Genomic DNA, 25257 nt, shown 5'->3' with positions numbered 1-25257 from the left:
GGGGAGGACGGGACGACGGCTCCTGGCTCTGCTGTTAGTTCTGGACAGTGAGAGGCAGTCGCATCATCTGTGAGAGAGAGCTGGGCCAGCTGGGCCTAGGAAGAGGGGACGGGAGGGAGGCCTGGGTCCAGGCTGTAGAGGATTTTGACAGGGGAGAGGTGAGAGGAGTGGTAAGACTTTGGAGCCGCTCATACAAAGGCTGGGGGTAGAGGACGGCACAGGAGGTGACCTATCATTGCAGGGGGGTGAGTGGGGAGGAAAGAGATGAGGTGGAGGGTGCCAGGGTTGCATAATGTGGGGCCTGGTAGGCTCTGGGAAGAGTGGAATTTCATACTGAAGGCAGTGAGGACTTTTGGTGGGTTGTCATTGAAGGCTGTGTCCCTTTTCCCACTGTGGCCAGTGTCCTATCCCTTGCTGACCCACCTTCTTGGGCTGTGCAGTCTGTGGCCTTGACCATTGTTTGCAGTGAGAGGCCTTATGCCTCCTGGGCCTCTCTTGCTTCCTCTCCCAGTGGCTCCCTGATCTTAGTTTGTTTGAGCAACTGGTGCTTTCGGGCCCTGTTTGTTCATGAATTTGTTCCTAATCTCAGTGTTGTTAGCAGGCTTACTGGAGCAGCCCAGACATGGCAGTTGTGTGGTCCAGACATGGGATATAGCCGAGGCTCAGCTGGGGCTCAATTGTCAGCATGTGGGGAGGGCAACACGGTGGGCCCATAGCAGGCATTGGCTCCTTGAATTTTGTGAGGAATGCTTAGCAAGGTGTTTGGGGTGGCAGTAGAGTTTAGTAGAAAGAAACTTTTCTTTTTTTTTTTTCAAATAGAGAAAGAAGGAGGAGACAAATAGGGAGAAAGATGAGAAGCATCAACTCATAGTTGTGGCACCTTAGTTGTTCATTGATTGCTTTCTCATATGTGCCTTGACCAGGGTGGGGGGACTCCAGCTGAGCCAGTGACCCCTTGCTCAAGCCAGTGACCTTGGGCTTCAAGCCAGCAACTTTGGGCTTCAAGTAGTGACCACTGGGCTCAAGCCAGCAACCATGAGATCATGTCATGATCCCATGCTCAAGTTGGCGACCCCATGCTCAAGCTGGATGAGCCTGTGCTCAAACCAGTGACCTCAGGGTTTCGAACCTGGAACCTCAGTGTCCGAGGTCAGTGCTCTATCCACAGCACCATCATTGGTCAGGCTGAAGGGACAGATTTTGAAATCAGAAGATAATAACGCAAACCTTGTATAAGTACCATGTGCTAACTAACTGATTGCACCATGGGAGTTCTGACTCAAACCCAATAACTACTACTTACTGGTTGAGGAGCCCGGGCAAGGCCCCTAACTTTTTTGAGTCTCAGTTCCTGCATCTGTGCAGTGGATTGAAGCTTTCTTACCTGGATCAGGTGAGAGAATGTGTGTGCTAGGTTTCATGCACTATAAATGACTGTGCATTTACTACTGAGGACCGTTATTGTAAAGTGTGCAATAACCGAGATTTGTTTCCCAGCAGCTAATATCGTATGCTGGTACAGTGAACCAACGACTCAAATAGAAACTAATGATTATGGAGAAGCGTATGTGAGAATTACAAATTGGCAGCCTATTTATACTTGCATTGTGCTGACAAGTCATTTGGCAAATTAAGTGTGATCCTCATTTTAATATGAAATTATTAACTGACTTTGAATGTTAGTAAAACATAAAATGATAGGAATATACCTACTTGGGCATTCATGACCTTTATCATCTGTGAATGAACACATATAAATTGAATGAAGACAGGAATTTTTTGTTTAAAAGACTCAAGGTGAATATTTATATCAAGTGTAACTAAAATACTGTTAAGTAATTTAAGAAATAAACAATTTATATATTCTGGAATTAGCGATGTAGTCACTAAGATAATAACTATTATAAAAAATTCAGAATGAAGAAAAAATTACCTATCATTTTACCAATTCCAGCAGTGTGATTTTTGGTATGCTCTCCTCTAATACTCTCCTGTTGTATCCAGTGTTCTGTTAATATAATGAACTGTTTTTCTCATTTAACACGTTATCCTTAGCATTTTCCCATGTTGTTACATAGCGTTCACTTAAAATGGCCACTTGATATGCCATTGAGTAACTTTAATAATTTACTTACCTATTCCCCTTTTTTTCATGTCTTGGATTATTTTCTTAGAAGAAGTTTCTAAATGATAGATTTTATTTATATACACGAATCCATGTTAACGTAATATAAAATTAATAAAAAAAAAAGAAAGACAAGCCATATACTGGGAGAAAATATTTTCAAATCATATATCAGATAAAGTACTTGTATCTATATATGAAGTATTTTTAAAATTTCTATATCTTAATAATAAGAAAACAACCAACCCATTAAAAAATGGACAAAATATTTGGACAGACATTTCACCAAAGAAGATATAAATATGGAAAATAAGTACATGAAAATATGTTCAACATCATTACCCTTAGGAAAACACAAATGTAAACCAAAATGAAGTAACATTATACATTCATTTGAATGACTAAAATGAAAAAGACACTATATTTAGCATTAGGAGAATGTGGAGGAACTCTGGTGCCCTGTTGATAGGAATTTAAAATGGTACGACCACTTTAGAAAACAGCTTAATTTCTTAAAAAGTTAAACATGTGCCTATCATACAACTTGACCATTACATTCCTAGGTATTTACCCGTGAGAAATGAAAGTGTATGTTCATGTACATGAATGTTTATAACAGCTTTATTTGTAGTCTAAAAATAGAAACAACCCAACTGTACATCAGCAGATAAATGAATAAAAAGATTGTGATACAGTCATACAATGGAATACTACTCAGTAAGAAAGAAGAATAAATGATGCATGCCACAATCTCAGAAAAACTATGTTGAGTGAAAGGGGCTAGATGGAAAAAGAGTGTGAGCTATATGATTGCATTTGTATAAAACTACAGAAGTCTAGTCTGTACCGCTAGAAGCAGACCAGTGCTTGTCTGGAGACTGAGGTATATGGAAGGATAGGGCAGGAATTACAAAGGGACATCAGGAGCTTTTTGGGGCTGATGGATATGCTTACTGGCTCGATTATGATGATGGTTCAATAGGAATATATATATTATATATATATAAATGTCAGAAAGTATCAGATTATACATTTTAAATATGTGTAGTTTCTTGAATATCAAAATACCTCAATGAAACTGTTAAAATAAGCAATGATAGTAATGAGTTATGATCCTTGGAAAAAAAGTAGAAGCCCATGAGTCCAAACTGATATACTTAAACAAATAGATAAATGGAAAATTTGGTAAAGAGCTTGTTTATAAAATTTGGCAATACTTCCTCACAAAATAATTACAAAGAGAAAACAAGTAATAAGTGGGTAACTATCTTAATGAAGTGATCAAAATTAACATTGTCTGTAGGGAGATATATCAAAATTGTGAACAACCTGATAGGATATAATGGGAAGAACAGAGCCTTTTACTAAATTGTTAAATTCAATTAGCTAAATTAAAAAAATAAAGAATCTTGCATCTATTATGTTCATGATGAATATTGATATATAACTTTTTTTTTTTTTTTTTTTTTTTATTATATATATAATTTTATTTTTTTAATGGGGTGACATCAATAAATCAGGATACATATATTCAAAGATAACAATTCCAGGTTATCTTGTCGTTCAATTATGTTGCATACCCACCACCCAAAGTCAGATTGTCCTCTGTCACCTTCTATCCTGTTTTCTTTGTGCCCCTCCCCACCCCCTATCCCTCTCCCATTCCCCCCTCCCCCCCCCGTAACCACCACACTCTTATAAATGTCTCTTAGTTTCACTATTATGTCCCACCTACGTATGGAATAATACAGTTCCTGTTTTTTTCTGATTTACTTATTTTGCTTCGTATCATGTTATCAAGATCCCACCATTTTGCTGTAAATGTTCCGATGTCATCATTTCTTATGGCTGAGTAGTGTTCCATAGTGTATATGTGCCACATCTTCTTTATCCAGTCATCTATTGATGGGCTTTTTGGTTGTTTCCATGTCCTGGCCACTGTGAACAATGCTGCAATAAACATGGGGCTGCATGTGTCTTTACGTATCAATGTTTCTGAGTTTTGGGGAAATATACCCAGTAGAGGGATTGCTGGGTCATAAGGTAGTTCTATTTTGTTTTTTGAGGAACCACCATACTTTCTTCCATAATGGTTGTACTACTTTACATTCCCACCAACAGTGTATGAGGGTTCCTTTTTCTCCACAGCCTCTCCAACATTTGCTGTTACCTGACTTGCTAATAACAGCTAATCGAACAGGTGTGAGGTGGTATCTCATTGCCGTTTTGATTTGCATTTCTCTAATAGCTAAAGAAGATGAGCATCTTTTCATATATCTGTTGGCCATTTGTATTTCTTCCTGGGAGAAGTGTCTATTCATATCCTCTTCCCATTTTTTTATTGGATTGTTTGTTTGTTTGTTGTTGAGTTTTATGAGTTCTTTGTATATTTTGGATATTAGGCCCTTATCTGAGCTGTCGTTTGAAAAAATCATTTCCCATTTAGTTGGCTTTCTGTTTATTTTGTTATCAGTTTCTCTTGCTGAGCAAAAACTTCTTAGTCTGATGTAGTCCCATTCATTAATTTTTGCCTTCACTTCTCTTGCCATTGGAGTCAAATTCATAAAATGCTCTTTAAAACCCAGGTCCCTGAGTTGAGTACCTATGTCTTCTTCTATGTACTTAATTGTTTCAGGTCTTATGTTTAGATCTTTGATCCATTTTGAGTTAATTTTTGTACAGGGGGAGAGACTGTAGTCCAGTTTCATTCTTTTGCATGTGGCTTTCCAGTTTTCCCAGCACCATTTATTGAAGAGGCTTTCTTTTCTCCATTGTGTGTTGTTGGCCCCTTTATCAAAAATTATTTGACTATATATATGTGGTTTTATTTCTGGACTTTCTATTCTGTTCCATTGGTCTGAGTGTCTATTTTTCTGCCAATACCATGCTGTTTTGATTGTCGTGGCCCTATAATAGAGTTTGAAGTCAGGTATTGAAATGCCCCCAGCTTCATTCTTTTTCTTTAGGATTTCTTTGGCTATTCGGGGTTTTTTATAGTTCCATATAAATCTGATGATTTTTTGCTCTATTTCTTTAAAAAATGTCATTGGAAGTTTGATGGGAATTGCATTAAATTTGTATATTGCTTTGGGTAATATAGCCATCTTGATTATATTTATTCTTCCTAGCCAAGAACAAGGTATATTCTTCCATCTATTATGTTCATGATGAATATTGATATATAACTTTTTAAAAAAGATTTTTATTGATTTTTTTGAGAGAGAAAGAGAGAAAGAGAGAGAAAGAGAAAGAGAGGAAGAGAAGAGAGGGGAGGGGCAGGAAGCATCAACTCATCGTAGTTGCTACTCATATGTGTCTTGACCCAGTAAGCCCTGGGTTTCTAGCCGGCAACCTCAGCATTCCAGGTTGACACTTTATCCACTGCACCACCACAGGTCAAGCGGTCTATAACTTTTCCCCTTGCATTTTCTGTCTGGTTTTGATATGGGGGTAATGCTTGTCTTATAGAGTAAGTTGGGAAGTATTCTATCTTCAGTTTCCTAGAGGAGAAATCCATAATATTTCTTCCTTAAATGTTTAGTAGAATTCAAAAGTGACACCATCTTTGATTGGAGTTGGTTTTGTCTGGTATAAACTGCCCATCTACTTTATTTTAATTAGTGTTGGCATGATATCTCTTTGTTCATCCTTTTACATTTAATCTATTTGTGTTTATATTTAAATAGCATTTCTTGTAGGTAGCATATACTTGAGTCTTTCTTTTTTATCCAATTTGACAATCTCTGGCTTTTAACTTGTGGTGTTAAGACTATATTTAATGAGATGATTGTTATAGTTAGATTTATGTTTTCCATCTTTTTTTAAAATTTATTTTATTTTTATTTTTTTAACAGGGACAGAGAGAGAGAGTCAGAGAGAGGGATAGATAGGGACAGACAGGAACGGAGAGAGATGAGAAGCATCAATCATTAGTTTTTTGTTGCGACACCTTAGTTGTTCATTGATTACTTTCTCATATGTGCCTTGACCGTGTGCCTTCAGCAGACCAAGTAACTTCTTGCTCAAGTCAGCGACCTTGGGTCCATGCTGGTGAGCTTTTTGCTCAAGCCAGATGAGCCCGCGCTCAAGCTGGCAACCTTGGGGTCTCGAACCTGGGTCCTTCTGCATCCCAGTCTGACGCTCTATCCACTGCACCACCGCCTGGTCAGGCTATGTCTTCCATCTTGTTTTTTTTGTTTTCTACTTGTCCTATTTGCTTTTATTTCTTGTTTCCTCTCATGCCTTCTTTTGAATTAAAAAAATTTTAAATTAATTTTAATGGGGTGACATTAATCAATCAGGGTACAGAGGTTCAGAGAAAACATCTCCAGGTTATTTTGACATTTGATTATGTTGCATACTCATCACCCAAGTCATATAGTCTTCCGTCACCTTCGATCTGGTTTTCTTTGTGTCCCTCCTCTTCCCTCACCCCTACTAACCACCACACTCTTGTCCATGTCCCTGAGTCTCATTTTTATGTCCCACCTATGTATGGAATCATATAGTTCTTAGTTTTTTCTGATTTACTTATTTCACTCAATATTATGTTATCAAGGTCCATCCATGTTGTTGTAAATGATCCGATGTCATCATTTCTTTTGGCTGAGTAGTATTCCATAGTATATATGTACCACATCTTCTTTATCCAATCATCTATTAAAGGGCTTTTTGGTTGTTTCCATGTCTTTTTTTTTTTTTTTTTTTTTTTTTTTGTATTTTTCTGAAGCTGGAAACGGGGAGACAGTCAGACAGACTCCCTCATGCGAGGCTCTGCCCACCAGGGGGCGATGCTCTGCCCCTCCGGGGCGTCCCTCTGCCCCTCCGGGGCGTCACTCTGCCGTGACCAGAGCCACTCTAGCGCCTGGGGCAGAGGCCAAGGAGCCATCCCCAGCGCCCGGGCTATCTTTGCTCCAATGGAGCCTTGGCTGCGGGAGGGGAAGAGAGAGACAGAGAAGGGGGGGGGTGGAGAAGCAAATGGGCGCTTCTCCTATGTGCCTTGGCCGGGAATCGAACCCGGGTCCCCCGCATGCCAGGCTGACGCTCTACCTCTGAGCCAACCGGCCAGGGCTGTTTCCATGTCTTGACTACTGTGAACAATGCTGCAGTGAACATGGGGCTGCATGTGTCTTTACGTACCATTGTTTTTGAGTTATGGGGGTATATTCCCAGTAGAGGGATTGCTGGGTCATATGGTAGTTCTATTTTTAATTTTTTGAGGAACTACCATACTTTCTTCCATAATGGTTGTACTACTTTACATTCCCACCAACAGTGGATGAGGACTCCTTTTTCTCCTTAGCCTCTCCAACATTTGTTATTACCTGTCTTGTTGATAATAGCTAATCTAACAGGTGTGAGGTGGTATCTCATTGTAGTTTTGATTTGCATTTCTCTAATAGCTAGTGAAGATGAGCATCTTTTCATATATCTGTTAGCCATTTGTATTTCTTCCTAGGAGAAGTCATGTCCTCTTCCCATTTTTTTATTGGATTGTTTGTTTGTTGTTGAGTTTTATGAGTTCTTTGTATATTTTGGATATTAGGCCCTTATCTGTGCTGTTGTTTGAAAATATCATCTCCCATTTAGTTGGTTGTCTGTTTGTTTTCTTGTCGGGTTCTTTTGCTATGTAAAAGCTTCTTAGTCTGATGTAGTCCCATTCATTTATCTTTGCCTTTACTTCCCTTGCCTGTGGAGTCAAATTCATCAAGTGCTCTTTGTAACCAACGTCCATGAATTTAGCACCTATGTTTTCTTCTATGTAATTTATTGTTTCAGGTCTTATATTTAGGTCTTTGATCCATTTTGAATTAATTTTAGTACAAGGGAACAAACTGTAGTTGAGTTTCATTCTTCTGCATGTGGTTTTCCAGTTTTCCCAGCACCATTTGTTGAAGAGGCTTTCTTTTCTCCATTGTGTGTTGTTGGCCCCTTTATCAAAAATTATTTGACCATATACATGTGGTTTTATTTCTGGGCTTTCTATTCTGTATTCTGTTCCATTGGTCTGAGTGTCTATTTTTTTACCAATACCATGCTGTTTTGATTATCGTGGCTCTATAATATAATTTGAAGTCAGGTATTGTAATGCCCCCAGCTTCGTTCTTTTTCCTTCGGATTGCTCTGGCCATTCGGGGTTTTTTATAGTTCCATATAAAACTGATGATTTTCTGTTTCATTTCTTTAAAAAATGACTGGAATTTTGATGGGAATTTTATTAAATTTGTATATCACTTTGGGTAATATAGTCATTTTGACTATGTTTATTCTTCCTATCTAAGAACAAGTAATATTTTTCCATTTCATTATATCTTTTTTGATTTCCCTTAACAATGCTTTGTAGTTTTCATTACATAGGTCCTTTACATTCTTTGTTATGTTTATTCCTAGGTATTATATATTTTTTATTGCAACCATGAAGGGGATTGTTTTTTTGAGCTCGTTTTCTGATGTTTCATTGTTGGCATATAGGAAAGCAATGGACTTTTGTATATACATTAATTTTGTATCCTGCGGCCTTATTGTATTGGTTTATTGTTTCTAGTAGTCTTTTTGTGGAGTCTTTGGGGTTTTTGATGTACAGGATCATATCATCTGTAAAAAGTGAAAGCTTTACTTCTTCTTACCCAGTATGAATGCCTTTTATTTCTTTCTCTTGTCCGATTGCTCTGGCTTGAACTTCCAGCACTACATTGAATAAGAGTGGAGAGTGGACAATCTTGTCTTCTTCCTGATTTTAGGGGAAAAGTCCTCAGTTTTATGCCATTTAATATGATGTTAGCTGATGGTTTATCATAGATGGCCTTTATTATGTTGAGATATTTTCCTTCTATACCCATTTTGTTAAGTGTTTTAAACATAAAATGATGTATTTTATCGAATGCCTTTTCTGCATCTATTGATAAGACCATATGGTTTTTGTTCTTCGTTTTGTTGAAATGGTATATTACGTTAACCATTTTACATATGTTGAACCATCCTTGTGATTCTGGGATGAATCCCATTTGATCATGATGAATTATTTTTTTAATGTGTTGTATTCGATTTGCTAGTATTTTGTTTAGTATTTTAGCATCTGTATTCATTAGAGATATTGGCCTGTAGTTTTCTTTTTTTGTGCCATCCTTGCCTGGTTTTGGTATGAGGGTTATGTTGGCCTCATAAAATGTGTTTGGCAGTATTGCTTCTTCTTCAATTTTTTGGAAGACTTTGAGTAGAATAGGAACCAAGTCTTCTTTGAATGTTTGATAGAATTCACTAGTAGAGCCGTCTGGCCTTGGACTTTTATTTTTGGGGAGATTTTTAATAGTTTTTTCTATTTCCTCCCTGCTTATGGGTCTGTTTAGGCTTTCTGCTTCTTGATGACTCAGTTTAGGAAGATTGTATTGTCCTAGGAATTTATCCATTTTTTCTAGATTGTTGAATTTGGTGGCATATAGTTTTTTGTAGTATTCTACAATAATTCTTTGTATATCTATGATATCTGTGGTGATTTTTCCTCTTTCATCTTGGATTTTGTTTATATGAGTCCTTTCTCTTTTTTCCTTGGTGAGTCTTGCCAAGGGTTTGTCAATTTTGTTGATCTTTTCAAAGAACCAGCTCCTTGTTTTATTTTATTATTTTTTTCTATAGTTTTTCTGTTCTCTATTTCATTTATTTCTGCTCTGATTTTTATTATTTCCTTTCTTCTGCTGGTTTTGGGTTGTCTTTGTTCTTCTTTTTCTATTTCCTTAAGATGTGAAGTTAAGTGGTTCACTTGGGCTCTCTCTTGTTTGTTCATATAGGCCTGTAGTGATATGAACTTCCCTCTTATTACTGCTTTTGCTGCATCCCAGAGATTCTGATATGTTGTATTTTTATTTTTGTTTGCCTGTATGTATCTTGATCTCTGTGCTTATTTCTTCTTTGACCCACTCACTTTTTAAAAGTATGTTGTTTAAGTTTCCACATTTTTGTGGGTTTGTTTACCTCTTTTTTGCAGTTGAATTCTAGTTTCAAGGCTTTCTGATCAGAAAATATGCTTGGTATAATTTCAGTCTTTCTGAATTTGTTGATGTTATTTTTGTGGCCCAACATATGGTCAATTCTTGGAATGTTCCATGTACACTAGAGAAAAATGTATACTCTGTCACTTTGAGATGAAATGTCCTATAGATGTCTATCATATCCAATTGTTCTAGTGTTTCATTTAAGGCCAATATTTCTTTATTGATTTTCTGTTTGATTGAATGATCTAGAGCTGTCAGCGGTGTATTGAGATCTCCCAGTATGATTGTATTTTTGTAGGTTCTTGTTTTTAGGTTAGTTAGTAGCTGTTTTATTTATTTTGGTGCTCCTTGGTTTGGTGCATATACATTAAGTGTTATGTCTTCTTGATTCAATGTCCCCTTTATCATTATGAAATGACTGTTTTTGTCTCTGATTACCTTGGCTGTCTTGTAGTCAGCATTGTTAGATATGAGTATTGCTACATCTGCTTTTTTTGGATGTTATTTGCTTGGTGTATTGTTTTCCAACCTTTCACTTTGAACTTGTTTTTATCCTTGTAGCTTAAATGTGTTTCTTGTAGGCAGCATCCAGTTGGATTTTCTTTTTTAATCCATTCTGCTACTCTGTGTCTTTTTATTGGTGAGTTCAATCCATTTATGTTTAGTGTAATTATTGATATTTGAGAGTTTCCTATTGCCATTTTATATATTGCTTTCTGATAGTTTTGTATCTTGTTTGGCTCTTCTCTTTTATTTTTCTATCATTTGTTTTTGTTTGGTTGTAATCCATACTTCTTTTCTCTGTTACTTCCTTTTTCAAGCCATGTACTTCTGTGTTGTTTTTTTCAGGGGTGGTTACCATTAAGTAATGGAAAGCATACATATCATATTCATTGTAGTACATTATCTCATGAGTGCTTCTGCACTCCATCCTCCTTTGCTACTGTTAATCTTTGTCCTCTCCCCTTTTTTGTTTCTTTGTCACAGATTAATCTTGTTTTTATTGCGATCCTGATGGAGCTTTTACTTGTAGTTTTGTTTTGTTTTGTTCTTTGTGTCTGGTTGGAAAACCCCCTTTAGTATTTCCTGAAGTGGGGGTTTTCTGGTGATAAATTCCCTTATCTTTTCTATATCTGTGAATGTTTTTATTTCTCCTTCGTATTTGAAGGATAGCTTTGATGGGTATAGTATTCTTGGCTGGAAGTTTCTCTCTTTCAGAACTTTAAATATTGGGGTCCACTCTCTTCTAGCTTGTAAAGTTACTGCTGAGAAATCTGTTGATAATCTAATGGGACTTCCTTTATATGTTGTATTCTTATTTTACCTGGCTGCCTTGAGAATTTTTTCTTTGTCACTGGTTTGTGCCAATTTCATTATGATGTGTCTTGGAGTAGGTTTGTTAGGGTTAAGATAACTTGGTGTTCTGTTTACTTCTTGAATTCAAGGCTTTAGTTCTTTCCACAGGCTTGGGAAGTTCTCGTCTATTATTTGTTTGAATATGTTCTCCATTCCATTTTCTCTCTCTTCTCCTTCTGATATACCTATTATTCTTATGTTGCTCTTTCTGATGGAGTCAGACAATTCCTGTAGGGCTATCTCATTTATTTTTAAATTCGTGAGTCTCCTCTTTTCTCTGTAGTACCTCTAGTTGCCTGTCTGCTATGTCACTAATTCTCTCCTCTATCTGGCCTGTTCTATTGGCTAAGGTTGTTACCTTATTTTTCACTTCATGAATTGAGTTTTTCATTTCTGTTTGATTCATTTTCATAGTTTCAATTTCCTTGGTGAAATATTCTTTCTGTTCATTGAATTGTTTTTTGAGGATTGCCTTTCTGTGCTTTCTTGTATATCCCTGAGTATTTTTAGGACTTCAATTTTAAATTCTCTGTCATTTACCTCTAAGGTTTCTAAGTTATTGAAATTTTTTTCTATAGATTTTTCCTTATCTATCTGAGCTACATCACTGTTTTGTATCCATGATATTTGATTTTTTTTTCTTTAATGGCATTTGAGAGTGGTATTGTTAATAACACTAATAAGAGTTGATAAAAAAAATTTTTTTGAGAAAACGCAGTGAAAAACTGAAAATTTTATTGTCCTACATGGAACAAAAATATGTAGAACTGAGGGCCTGGGTTGGGGGGGGGGGGGAGTGACAAAGTGGCAAAAAATGAGGCAAGAATCCACAAAATGCCACAGAGAAAAAATTTGGATCAAGAATAAAATAATTTGTTTGTAAATGATGGTTAAATGAGAGAAATAGTGTAAAAGAAAAAGAGAAAAAAGAAAAAAATACAGTGAAAAATGAAAATTCTGTTGTATTAAGTGGCACAAAAACTATAGAACAGAGAGCCAGAGTTGGGGGAAATGCTAAAGAGATAAACGAAGTAAAAAGCATACAAAATGCCACAAAGAAAAAAATTGAATCCAGAATAAAATAATTTGTGGGTGAGATTTGAATGAGAGAAAAAGTAAAGAGAAAAGAAGAAACAAAAAGATAGAGAGAAAAAAACTGAGTTAAGGTTTTTTGGAATGTAACACTCATAGGAAAAAAAATGGAAAATATAACACTTATGGGTAATAACGTTCAAAATGAAAAGAAAAGAATAAAGTGGAAAGAGGATAAAATGACCAAGGCGGAAGGAAAAAAAAGAAAATAAAAGATAAAAAATACAAGAAAAAAATAGGAAAAGTTATAAAGACTGTGGATTTTTTCTGGTTTTGAGAAGTTATCTTCCTCCTTTTTCTTTCTTCTCTCTCTTTATGGCCAGTAGTGCTGTACCCCAGGTTCTGCCCCTGTGGCACTCTTAGGCAGAGATTTGCTGTTGTGTCGCTATGGTGATGACATAAACTAGGCCTCAGTCCCGTTGGTAGGTGGGGCTTGTTAACGTTTTCAGGCTCTGACAATGGGAGAGTCCATTTTCCCAGAGCCTCTCCCCAAATCTCTTCTTCCTGAACCAGCAGCCTGGGACCCAGCTGTGAAGTTGCCTCAGCCACTGCCTGGAGAGCAAGAGGCTCTAAGAGCTGCCAGATACCCCTTCTATCCCCACTCAACTCAATGCAAGGTTCTGGATAAGGCTTTGCCAGCCAGAGCTGCCAGTGTAATCAGGCAGGGCTGGAAGCCGATTGCCTTTCAGGTGTCTTTCTATGAGCCTCCGGCATGTCTAGTATGCCTCAGCACTCCGCAGGTCTGCTCTCCAGAGGCTGTCTGCAGGCTGCCTGTGCACCCTTCCCCCCACCACTTCTGCATTTCTCTTCTCCAGGAGTGTGCTCTGTTAGCCTGTATGGCTGGCGGAGGTGCTGTGCCCAGACAGGTCCAGGTGTAGGGAAGCCGGCTTTCATGCACTTCCCACGCGCTGTTGTTTGGGAAGCTGGGATTATTCAGAAACTCTGGTCACAGCCCACACAGAGGGTCACTACTGACAGTCTCCGACCCAGTCCCTCCATCCAGGAATGTGGGCACCTAGGCCTGAAGTGCCAGGTGGATCCACTTGTACACTACCCGCACTTGCCAACCGGGATACCGGGAGTAAAAAAGTAAACTGCTCGCTCACCTCTACTGGGGTCTGCCACTGGCATTAGCTCCGCATGGGCCGAGCCGTGGGCCCACTTTCTCCTCAGCTTGAACGTCTCTGCCCTAGCCTGGCTTTTTCCGCGCCCCTAGCCCTCACTTTCTCTCAGTTCCAAGTGAAAGGAGCCCTTGCTCAGGTCAGTGAGGAAAGTGGAATATTCTGTTCTCCGTCTTATTCCCTTCAGAGTGGATTATATATTCAGCCACCTTTTTGCCCAATCATACCTTTGTTTGATGTATGTGTATTTCAGATGCTCCTGAGATTGTTTTTCTGTCTCTAGTTGTTGAATTTGTTGAAGTTTCAGGGAGAGGTATTGGGAGCACTCCTCATGGCGCCATTTCTCTGACGTCATTCTGAATTAAAATTTTTTTTTTTTTTCCAATACTTTTTTTTTTTTTTTAAATTTTTTTTTTTATTTATTTATTCATTTTTTTTTTTAGAGAGGAGAGGGAGAGATGGAGAGAGAGAGAGGAGAGACAGAGAGAGAGAAGGGGGGAGGAGCTGGAAGCATCAACTCCCATATGTGCCTTGACCAGGCAAGCCCAGGGTTTCGAACCGGCGACCTCAGCATTTCCAGGTCGACGCTTTATCCACTGCGCCACCACAGGTCAGGCTCTGAATTAAAATTTTTTGATGGCTCCATTTTATTTCCTTTGTTGGCTTATGAGCTATAATTATTTTCATTATTTTAGTGATAATATTAGTTTATAGCATACAGCTTTAACTTGTCACTGTCTACATTCAAGTGACATTATACCACTTTACAGAATGTAAGAATCTTATAATAGTATACTTTCTTCCCAGTCTTTATGACATAATCTATTGTCCTTTTATGTATGTTATAAACTCCATATTACATTGTTTTATTTTTGTTTAAGCTCTTATCTTTTAAAGAGATAGAGCATATTAAAAATTCTTGTGTAGTTACCTATGAAGTTACTATTTCTGGTCTCTTTGTTTCTTTCTGTAGGCCAATGTTTCACTCTGGTACCATTTCCCTTCTATAAGGGTGTTCTTTAACATTTCTTGTGGCACAGGGAGATGAATTCTGTCAACTTTTAGATGTCTGAAGGGTTTTTTTTTTAACCTCTGCTTTGAAAGGGGTTTTGCTATGTATATCATTCTGGGTTTTCTTTCAGTGCTTTCAGAGATGTTGCTCCACTAACTTCTGCTTGTGTTGTTGCCAGTGAGAAAGCTGTCATCTTTATTCCTCTGTCCATGATGTGTCCTTTTTCTCTAGATAGTTTTAAGATTTTCTCTTTATCACTGATTTTGAAAATTTTTTATTATGCAGTTTTCTTTATGTTTATCATGCTTGGGGCCTGCTGAGAGTCTTGGATCTGTTGGTTTATTTATTTTAAATAACAAACTTGGATTTTTTTCAGTCATTATTTTTTCAGATAGTTCTTCTCCACCCCCTCCTATCTCCTCTCTTTTGGGGATTTCAACTACATGTTTACTTGGCTGCTTAAATTTTTACCACTGATCACGGATGCTCTCTTCATTTTTAAAAAATTCCTTTTTATTTCATGTTACATTTTTAATAGTTTTTATTGCTAGGTCTTCATGTTCACTAATATTTTCTCCTACAATCCCTAGTCTGCTATTGATCTCTTCCAGCTTATTTTTCAAATCACACATTACAGGTGCCATCTCTAGAAGTTTCGTTTGGATCTTGTCTCTCTGATTTTTATATTGTCCATATCTCTGCTTAACTTTTTGAACACATGAAGTGTTGGGTGCTAGATGTTTTTGTATTTTTTTTTCTCTACAGAGACAGAGAGAGAGTCAGAGAGAGGGATAGATACGGACAGACAGACAGGAACAGAGAGAGATGAGAAGCATCAATCATTAGTTTGGTTTTTTTTTTGCATTTTTCTGAAGCTGGAAACAGGGAGAGACAGTCAGACAGACTCCCACATGCGCCCGACCGGGATCCACCCGGCACACCCACCTTGGGGCAACACTCTGCCCACCAGGGGATGATGCTCTGCCCATCCTGGGCATTGCCATGTTGCAACCAAAGCCACTCTAGCGCCTGAGGCAGAGGCCACAGAGCCATCCCCAGCGCCTGGGCCATCTTTGCTCCAATGGAGCCTTGGCTGCGGGAGGGGAAGAGAGAGACAGAGAGGAAGGCGCGGCGGAGGGGTGGAGAAGCAAATGGGCGCTTCTCCTGTGTGCCCTGGCCGGGAATCGAACCCGGGTCCTCCGCACGCTAGGCCGACACTCTACCGCTGAGCCAACCGGCCAGGGCAATCATTAGTTTTTTGTTGCGACACCTTAGTTGTTCATTGATTGCTTTCTCATATGTGCCTTGGCCGTGGGCCTTCAGCAGAGCTAGTAACCCCTTGCTCGAGCCAGCGACCTTGGGTCCAAGCTGGTGAGCTTTACTCAAACCAGATGAGCCCGTGCTCAAGCTGGCGACCTCAGGGTCTCGAACCTGGGTCCTCCACATCCCAGTCTGATGCTGTGTCCACTGCACCACCGCCTGGTCAGGTGCTTTTGTATTTTTATAAATGTTCTTGAGCATTGTTTTGGGACACAGTTAAATTATATAGGAACTGTTTTTTTTTTCAAGTATTAATGGGAATGGTGCAGTTATTTAGTTTGAGATATTCCCCATTGCTGAGACAAGCCCCTTGTGGGTATTATAACAAATGCCTTATGAATAATGAGAATTTCCAATCTGACTGGTGGAAATAGGCCCTATGTAAGCACTGAGTACTGCTAACCCTGGTCTTTTTGGGTGTTCTTTTTCTGGATTCAGTTTTCCCACGTGTATGTTCTGACTAGTTCTGAGCTGAATATGTAAGATGGACCCTCTGCAGATCTTCATCTTCAGCCTCCTTTCTTTGTATAGCTTTTTCCTCTCCAGGACTCTCTCCTGTGACTCTACCTGCTTTGGTCTTCCTGGGCCGTCGCTCTGTCTCTTCTACTCAGGAGTCCTCTAGGCATTGCCTGGGTTTTCCTTTCCTGCACTGTGGTCTGCACACTTTTAATGCAGTAAACTGGGGCAATCACAGGGTTCACCTTGTTTGTTTTCCGTCTCTCAGGAATTGCTGTTCTTCATTGTCTGATGTCCAATGCCTTAAAAACCATTGTTTTTGTAAATCATGTTGGTGGGTTTTTTGTTGTTTGTTTTTGCTTTGTTTGTTTGTTTCAGATGGGAACATAATTTTGGTCCCTGTTTTGGAAGAGATGTCAAGGGTGACATCAAGATTCTTGGCTTTGCCCTGGCCGGTTGGCTCAGCAGTAGAGCGTCGGCCTAGCGTGCGGAGGACCCGGGTTCGATTCCCGGCCAGGGCACACAGGAGAAGCGCCCATTTGCTTCTCCACCCCTCCCCCTCTCCTTCCTCTCTGTCTCTCTCTTCCCCTCCCGCAGCCAAGGCTCCATTAGAGCAAAGATGGCCCGGGCGCTGGGGATGGCTCTGTGGCCTCTGCCCCAGGCGCTAGAGTGGCTCTGGTCGCAACATGGCGACGCCCAGGATGGGCAGAGCATCGCCCCCTGGTGGGCAGAGCGTCGCCCCTGGTGGGCGTGCCGGGTGGATCCCGGTCGGGCGCATGCGGGAGTCTGTCTGACTGTCTCTCCCTGTTTCCAGCTTCAGAAAAATGAAAAAAAAAAAAAAAAAAAAAAGATTCTTGGCTTTAGCATAAGTTTAGAATTCAATTTCCAAAGATGAGGAAGACGGGGAGGGGTGGGTTTGGTGGTGATGGGAGTGGTGGAAAAGTCATGCTGAGTTTGAGGAGCTCATTGGAAATTGGAGTGATGTCAGGGAGGCAGTTGGACAGGGGACAGGTCCAGGGGCAGGTCTGGGCAGAGAATACACATTTGTGTGTCATTAGTGGGTAGATGGTATTTACAACCATTATACTGGACAAGATCCCCAAGGGAGCATATGTATAATGTTGTATTTGTCATGTTTTTTTCCCTATATTTTTTGATCCTTTGTTGACACTAGAGTAACTGGGTTAACCAATTCACAGAGATAGCAAGTGCCTAACCTGGAAGCATGCCTTTCATATGTGCACCAACCAATTCAGAGCCCATGCCCACCAAGCACCTCCTTTATTGAGCATTTATACCCTGGGACACTATCCACCTGTCCTAACTGCCCCAGGGCCAGGTACCAAAAAACTAGGGACATGCCCTGTGCTCCTAAGCCTACTACAGTTATTCAAACTAGTCAAGCCTAAGCTTGCTTACTCTGCCTCACCCATTCTTTCTCATGGAATCTACAACAAAAACTCTTGTCCACATTTTCCTCTCTCTGCCTGTGCTTCTGGCCGACCCTGGTGCTTCCCTGTGTGGCTCTGCATGGCATGCCAAGCCTCCTGCTTCTAGGGAACTCTGAGTAAAATTTCTTCCTTTGTGACGGTCATTTCTGAGTCTGTCTTACCAAAGCCGATTAAAACAAATCCTGGGTACCCTTCCAACAAGTACAGAAATGCCAGCCCGGTTAAGTGGAGTACATGCATTACCTATCTCATTTTTTTTTTTTTACAGAGACAGAGAGGGAGTCAGAGAGAGGGATAGATAGGGACAGACAGACAGGAACAGAGAGAGATGAGAAGTATCAATTATTAGTTTTTCGTTGTGACACCTTAGTTGTTCATTGATTGCTTTCTCATATGTGCCTTGACCATGGATCTTCAGCAGACCGAGTATCCCTGTGCTCAAGCCAGTGACCTTGGGTCCAAGCTGGTGAGCTTTGCTCAAACCAGATGAGCCCGTGCTCAAGCTGGCGACCTTGGGGGTCTCGAACCTGGGTCCTCCGCATCCCAGTTCGACGCTCTATCCACTGCGCCACCGCCTGGTCAGGCACCTACCTCATTTAACCTTCACGGCAACCCTATGAGGTAGGTACTAATGTTATCTTCCTTTTATGGAGGAGAAGACTGAAGTGGATGGTGATCATATAACTTGAATGAGGGCAGCAGCTTCTGATTGGTGAAGCTGGGTGTAGACTGAGGCAGGCTGACACTGGCCCTGTGTTCTTAAGCACATGTCGTCAGAGGAGAGACAGAAGACATGCTCAAATGTGTGGTCAGTCTCCTTTAAAACATTTAGAAACTGCAACCTGTTTTGTTTCCTTTAAGGCATGATGAGTTTTATTTTCTTGCCTAAATCAACGTTTTTCAACTGTGGTCCATGGACAGGCGGTTGAAAACCACTGGGCTAAATGACAACTACTTAAAGCAAAGAGACCTTCGAGACAAGTCCTGGACTGATTTCTTGGGATGAGAGAGGAGTTGCAGTCCCATTTTCATGATAGAAATGCTCATGTGGGTCCTAGAGTCCTGTGAAATTAGGGGGGACCCTGGATTCTTCTCTCTGCCCCGAAGTCTGCGTGGCAGAGTCCTGTACGTTTACAGCTAAGAAAAGAGTCAGCTGGACTTTTCAATTTCCAGAAGATGTTGAAGAAGGGATGATTTAAAAAACTTTCTCCCCCGGATTGACATAGTATATATTAGTTTAAAGGAATTTGAAAAGTACTGAAAAATCTATAAAGAAGAAAAAGCACTCGTGTAATCTCACAGCCCAGAGATACCACTGTTAATATTTCATGTATTTCCTTTGGGTCATGAGTTTTTATTAGAAGAAATAAAAGTCCTTTTCTGTTTTGGAATCTGCCACCTTCTCTTTCACTGTTTCCTTCCCGTGTTGTGCAGGGTATGTACGTGTGTGTGTGTGTGTGTGTGTGTGTGTGTGTGTGTCTGTCTGTCTCTTTCCTCTCTGTTCACACTCACCCCTGAACCCCACTGGGATACCGCCCAGTTCTGATGGGGAGCCCCGTTGGTTCAGTCTGACTTGAGTAACTTATGGCCAAGTTTGGGGGCTGAGACCCCTGCTCTTGGGGATTCAGACATGAGTAAAGAATTGCCCTCCTGAGGCCTTTGCTCCATCCCTCCCAATCAATAACTAATCAGCAGTGAGTTGATCCTATTAGCTATTTACTGTCCCTCTTCCAAACCCCAAACCGAGCTGGCTAATGAGAATGCTTTTAATTAATGTAAGGCAGATTAAAACTCATTATAGCAAGGTTATTGGTAATGAGATAATCATAAGGCAACTTACTGAGCTGGGAGTGAAAACGAAGTTGGAGGAGAGGCAGGGGGACCGTGCCAGCCGCTCCTGCCATCTTTTGGCAGGGACAGAAGGCGGAGTAGGGGGGCTCTGCAGCGGGGACAAGCTGCAGTGACATACCCAACCGGCCCCTGAAGCCAGGAGGTGGGAAAGGGCAGGACTCAAGTCCAGTGAGCAAGTGGGTAGTCAGTATTAGGGCGGCAGCCGAAGTAGAGAGGTCTTTGGGGGAGCAAATCTGAAATTGGTGTATTTGGAATAAGGCTCTGTAGCTATTTGCATTTCTTATGCACGGATGCTTTGCAATTGAGATGACACAGCTTGAAATGAGCTATTATTTCTGTCTGTTAGATTGTGGTCCAGATTTGTTGAACTGAACAAAGCATAAAGAATAGATGGGCCTGAAGTTTTTTTTTTTTAATTTCATTTTTAAAGAAGATTGATTTTTTCCCCGTCTTTTGCTATTCATTCATCGAACACTGACTATATCCTGGGCCCTGTGCTAAGCTCTTTTTTTCAATTTTTATGCATTGCTTCATTTGACCAACACAGTTATCATTTTTCTCTTCCTGTTACTGATGAGAAAACTGAGGCTCTAATGTTTAGTGACTTATCCATGGTTATATGACAAGTGAGTAGCAAAGTAGGATTTGAACCCAGCTCTTTTTAGGCCAGAAATAGTACCTAAAACGGGGTATTAAATAAATAGTTATTCAAGTGTTGGTGAAAATGTGGAGAAAAGGCAACCTTGTGCGCTACTGGTGGGAATGTAAATTGGTGCAACCACTATGGAAAACAGTATAGAGAGAGGTTCCTCAAAGAATTAAAAATAGGTCCTGGCTGGGTAGTTAGCTCATTTGGTTGCAGGCATCTCCAAACTACAGCCTGCAGGCCACATGCGGCCCCCTGAGGCCATTTATGCGGCCCCTGCCGCACTTTCGGAAGGGGCACCTCTTTCATTGGTGGTCAGTGAGAGGAGCACTGTATGTGGCGGCCCTCCATTGGTCTGAGGGACAGTGAATTGGCCCCCTGTGTAAAAAGTTTGGGGACCCCTGGTAAAGCATCATTCTGATATGCCAAGGTTGCTGATTCAGTCTCCAGTCAGGGCATATATAAGAGTCAATCAATGAATGTGTAAGTGGAAAACCAAATTGATGTTTTCTCTCTCTTTTCCCCATCTTCCTCTTTTTCTCTTTCTAAAAATCTATCAATCAATAAAAATATTAAATATAGAACTACCATATGATCCAGCAGTTTAACTTCTGGGCATTTATCCAAAGAAAATTAAAACTCTATTCAAAAAGATGTCTACTCCCCCATGTTCACTGCAGCATTATTTATAAAAGCCAAGATATGGAAACAACCGAAGTGTCCATTGATGAATAAATGGTTCAAGAAATTGTGGTACATGTATGTAATGCAATATTACTCAGTCATGAAAAGGATGAAGTCCTGGCAATTGCAACAACATGGATGACTCTTGAAAGCATTATGCTAAGTGAAATAAGTCAGATGGAGGGAGACAAATACTGTATGATCTCTCTTATGTGTAGACTCTAAAAACCAAACCAAACCAAACCAAACCGAGCTTATAGTTACAGCGAATAGATTGGTGGTTGCAAGAGGAAGGAGGGGAGGATAGATTGGGAGAAAAGAAATTCCTTTTTTTTAGTTTAAATGAATGAAAATTTTTAAAAAGATTATTTATTATACTATAGTTGTTACTAATTTAGAAATCTGAGCTGTCCAGTATGGTAGCCTCTAAGCCACATGTGGCAATTTTAAGCTAAATTATTTAAAATGAAATAAAATGAAAAAATCACTTTCTCAATCTCACCAGCCACATTTCAAGTGCGCAGTAGCCGTTTATAGCCATGTAGTGGCCACGTATTGGCCAGTGCAGATAGAACATCTGCATCATTGCAGAAACTGTGGAACTGTTATAAACCGACTTCCGTTTACCTGGATGTCTCTCCTGGTGCTGTGCCTGTGTCGGTGCTCAGAGATGTGCAGGGTGAGGGACCGGGCTCAAGGCAGTGCAGAGCTCGGCAGATGTGGGAAGCTGCCTTTCACTGAGCACACTGGCTTGGTCCCAGGAAAGGCTCCCGGGTAGCAGAGAATTCCTGTATATGTTCCCTGCTCCCAGCAGGCTTATAACTCCTTAAAACACCAAACGAAGCGATGGCGAAAGGCAGGTTTCACTAAGCCAGTAGTTTCTCGAAATTCTGCGTGGCACCTTTCTTCTGACCTCAAAGGACGGTGAAGCTGGAGGAGCTGGAGCTGGAAGGGACTTGGAGATCAGAGTGCCTGCTCTGTTATTCAGGACTGTGTCTGTTTTGGTCTTAACAGAACATTTAGATTTTTGGCGAGTGGCCGAGCCTGTCATCTTCACGTGACTCTGTGTGTGTATGTGTATGTTTATTTAAAAGCTGGTTGAAGGTGACTTTGGGGCCTCTTTAGTTGAACTATGGGTGCCGTTTGCAGTAGATGCTGACTCATTGTCATGGGTGATGGGTTTGTGTGTGTATGTCCTATTGTCATTCATCATCAATCTCCATTACGGCACACGCAGGGATCGCCTTGGGGTGCACAGAGGGTCCAGGGGATGCACGTGATTTGCCCTAATGGCTGAGGTGCCACGTACCTGGCGAATCAGGAGTAGGCTGCCTTTCCTGGGCTTGTGTGGCCAGAGAGGGCCCACCCAGAGCATTGCCCAGACAGTCCTGATGGTGACCACCCCTTTGGTCACCCTGTCTGCGACTGTCTATGCCATGGGGGAGAGGCAGCAGGGCCTTGGCTCGGTTCCTGGTGGGAGGGCTTAGCAGGGAGAGGCTGATGCCTTCTGAGGGCTGCCAGCTGCAGACAGATGCAGATGTGCATCCAGTCTAAGGGACATGGTGGGGCAGGTCTTCAACACACGCATTTGCACACACACGTGCACACGATGCACACGGACGCACACATGCATGTTACGTTGTTCTCTCATTCTGAAATGCCCTCCTTTTTTTACCCTAATCTATTCAAGTTCAATTTCAGGGGCTAACCCTGTGATTCAGCCAGAGTCCAGTCACGCCAATAATTTGAATAGGGAAAATTTAATATAAAGGATTATTAACTAGTAAAAGGCAGTTTACTCCTAAAAAGAGTAAAAGAAGATTCAGAGGGTGGAGAAGCAGCAAATGCACAAAGGAGCCGAGGGACAGTGAACCAGGACAGAACCGAGGACTCAGCCGAAGGCTGCCCTCCCGTGAGGCTGAGATCCAGGCCCGTCCCGGGCGAGGAAATGTGATGGGAGGCGTGGCCCATGGGCGCAGCCTGCCTGGTGGTGGAGGAATCGGCAGGAGGTGGGCTGGAGCTGATGTGTAACATGGCTTGCCTGGTAGTCAGAACACTCGCTGGAGGGCGTGGGTCTGAGTTGGTTGACAGTAGAGGGTGTGGGTCTGAGTTGGTTGACAGCAGAGGGTGTGGGTCTGAGTTGGTTGACAGCAGAGGCCCATCAGGTGGTGGAGAAACTTGGTGAGTGTGGGCTGGTCTGTGAGGGCTGCTGACGGGGTACTCTCAATCCACTGACCTGCCGGCTGCTCTGCTGAAAACGGCACACTGGGACCAGTAAGGGAGACCACGTGTTCTTCAGTAGCTTCCCAGTGTCCCTCCAGAGCCCCTGTTGACAAAGCCTCATAGCCAGCCATGTGACAGGAGAAATGGCACAGGGTCCGCTCCACTATCACAACACAGGGCAAAGAAGGGTGGATTTGGAGCTGAGAGGCCATATATTCGTGAGTGGCACATACCCGCTTCCCCTCCTGGGAGCCAGGCCTTTGCTCTAACTCCAGCCCTCTGTGTCTCCCATCCATGAGCTCCCGTGGGACATGGTGGATCCCACCACCAAGTGTCATTTTTGTATATGAGCGGCTCTGCCGGGTCCCCCCAGGTGGTCGAGGGCACAGGACTCAGCCTGCTGTAAGCCCCCACTGAATACACGGTGTTTGATGCCGTTACTGGGAGGGGAGTGAAAAGGGGTGTGTTTCCTCACCTGTATTCCAATCCTCGGCTTCCATTTGGTATTGTCCCCAGAACAGCTTTGAGTAGGGGCTGAGCGTGCCTCTGTGGGGCGGGGCCCGGGCAGCCTGGGCGGAGCCTCTGGCTGGACCTGGGCTCTGGTGCGCTGTATCTTGGGACTAACGGACTGGGGATGCCTTCTGGCCACCTCATATTCTGCTGCTGATGTGATCTCTCCTTGGCTGGGTTGGAATTAGGGGACAATTATTTGAGCTGCATAAAGTCATTTGTTCATAACAGCCTAGATCGTCGTGTTGTGACGATAATCCTGGTTCCCTGTCTGACCATTAACCTTTCTTACTTCCTTAGGACTGGGGCTTGAACGTGTCCTTGGCCAGCCATAGCACTACCCTACTGACCTTCTGCCATCTGACACTGGGCAGCTCAGTCCCCAGTTCCAGATTCTTAAGAAGGAGAATCTGTTCCATCCCTCATAACCCTTTGATTCATCTAGGGTGTGTGTGTGCTCTCTTCACTCTTAGAATTAATTCTCTTCTCCCTATAACCTCTTGTCTGGGAAAAATAACTCCCCGTGGTGCAGCCTGGATCAGGTATCCACACCAAAGCGGGCGGACTCTGCCCAGAGGGAGGGAGTCATGTGGGCAGAATGTTCCCTGAGAGTGCTTTGGGGTGGGGCAGGGGTGTCCAGCAGAGCCAGCCCTGGGAGAACCCTCTGGGCCCAAGGAGTCGGGCATCTGCTCTGCTGTGGGGGGAGGAGCAGAGAGGCTCCCCAGCTGCAAGGATGGGGATGTTCAGGCCTGTGGTATTCTCTTCTTAATTTCTAAAGTACCAGCTTTCTGTGTGGTCCGCTTGGCACATGCTTCTTCCATGTTTGTTACCAGCTGTTCATGTGGCGTCTTGCCTCCAGTATGTACTTAATGATACCAGCATCTTTCATAGCACTTAAGAGAGGGTGAGTCCATCATAGGTGTTCATGCACCCTCTCTTGGTCGGCTTCATGGGCGGGGAGGGGCGGGATCCCTTGTTGTCTGTGTGTGCTCACGGCCCCGCCCGACCTCGGGAGCTGCAGCTCCAGGAAGGCAGGGCCCTTGGAGTTCTCAGACCCTCAACTGAGTTGGGGGGAGACTGGGGATGCACAGCCCGGGGCAGATGGGGGCCACCTCCCGGCTCGGGAAGGACAGGTAGGCATCAGGCCGCAGGTTAGACTGCCCTGTTCTGGACAACCTGCTCAGCGGCCTGCTCCAGGTGCCAGTGAACTTCCTGCTCCCGTTAATCGGAGACCACTGCAAAAGTTTGCTGAGTTAAAGGAGCCGTAGGTTTGGGGTATTGTTTAGACGCCCCTGTTTTGATATTTATTAACTATTTATAAGTAAACCATCTGAGTTTCTTATCTTTGAAGATGCCAATACCTGCCTCCCTGAGCTGCTGTCAGAAAGAAAAGACATAATGTATGCGACCATGTTTTATGAA

At 41.8% G+C, this 25257-nt stretch overlaps 1 protein-coding gene across 3 annotated transcripts in view; it reads left to right on the top strand.

Moving 5' to 3' along the window:
* The window catches only part of ADCK1 (aarF domain containing kinase 1), a 123796-nt gene that overhangs the window by 27870 nt on the left and 70669 nt on the right, over positions 1-25257 (top strand). The gene's annotated exons all lie outside the window — the stretch shown is intronic.

The sequence above is a fragment of the Saccopteryx leptura genome, chromosome 6 (assembly GCF_036850995.1).
Source record: "Saccopteryx leptura isolate mSacLep1 chromosome 6, mSacLep1_pri_phased_curated, whole genome shotgun sequence".
In the NCBI taxonomy this organism is placed as follows: Eukaryota; Metazoa; Chordata; class Mammalia; order Chiroptera; family Emballonuridae; genus Saccopteryx; species Saccopteryx leptura.
This window is presented reverse-complemented; position numbering and strand designations above follow the sequence as displayed.